This window comes from Arachis duranensis, chromosome 1, assembly GCF_000817695.3.
Source record: "Arachis duranensis cultivar V14167 chromosome 1, aradu.V14167.gnm2.J7QH, whole genome shotgun sequence".
Classification (NCBI taxonomy): Eukaryota; Viridiplantae; Streptophyta; class Magnoliopsida; order Fabales; family Fabaceae; genus Arachis; species Arachis duranensis.
In genome coordinates this window covers 77,387,178-77,388,259 of record NC_029772.3, presented here as the reverse complement: position 1 = coordinate 77,388,259, position 1,082 = coordinate 77,387,178, and the positions used below count along the sequence as shown (strand labels likewise).

The following is a 1,082-nucleotide window of genomic DNA, read 5'->3' as shown; positions in this document are numbered from 1 at the left end:
ATTCTAGGAGGTTGTGATGGAAGGATAGCAACATTTGTGGAATTTGTTGACCTTGAGTAATTTACCTTAGTAAGACCGTCATTTCACCAAGCATCTTAGTCAAGATAGCATCACCGGAAGGTGAGACTTCACTTATGGTATTTGGTTGGGTATTCCTTGTCCTTAAATGTTGGGTTGAATTTGCCAAATCCGCAATGACTTCCCAAGCTTCTTCTGCGATTTTGTTCTTAGTAAGAGATCCTCCACTTGAAGAATCAATGAGGAGCTTGTCTTAAGGGACCAACCCTTGGCAAAAATAGCTTATGAGCACCAATTCATCAATACGGTGGTGAGGACAAGATCCCAACAACTTCTTAAACCTTTCTTAATATTCATAAAGGGTTTCTCCATCCTTTTGCATAATACATGAAATTTCCTTCCTTAAATGATCCATCTTTTGAGGTGGGAAAAACTTCTCAAGAAACTCCTTGCACAACAAATCCCAATTAGAAATCCTCCTCAGGTTGGGTGTAAAACCATTCTTTTGCCTATCCCTCCAAAGATAAAGGAAAAGCAAAGACCATGACGGCTATCTCATCCGAGCCATGCTTTCTTGCAGTAAAGCACACAACTTGAAAGTCTTTCAAGTGCTTGAAGGGATCTTCACCGGGCAACCTATGATATTTCGAAAGCAAGTTGATCATACCCATCTTGAGCTCGAAGTTGTCATCTAGATCCAAGTACCGAACTTGTACCGATTGCAAAGTGATGTCCGGAGCTCCGGTCCTCTTTAAAGTAATTCTCCGAGGTGGTGCCACCATATTGTTGTCACCTAATTCACTCACAGAATATTCAGCACTTCCAACAGAAGAATACAAGGTTCCTTCGTTTAGTGAAGAATGAGAATCACGGTTAGAAGGTGATAGTGAACCGGGTTGCTCTTCAAGAGAGTCCGATTTACTATGCACAAATGCTAACTGGCACCGAGCTTACCTAAGATGTGTTAAATTCCTTTCTATTTTAGGGTCAAAAGGGGCCAAGCTCGGGTTTGGAAGCCACCGTGTCATTCAACTGAGGAATCAATGAAATAATGCAATTACCAA

The 1,082-nt window shown here is 41.3% G+C and overlaps 1 non-coding gene across 1 annotated transcript; it reads left to right on the top strand.

Annotated features, from left to right (window-relative positions):
• The first annotated feature begins 319 nt into the window (after positions 1 to 319).
• Positions 320 to 426, top strand: LOC127742588 (small nucleolar RNA R71). Its single transcript, XR_008003931.1, has one exon. It is a non-coding gene; the product is annotated as a small nucleolar RNA R71 (small nucleolar RNA).
• The last annotated feature ends 656 nt before the right edge of the window (positions 427 to 1,082 follow it).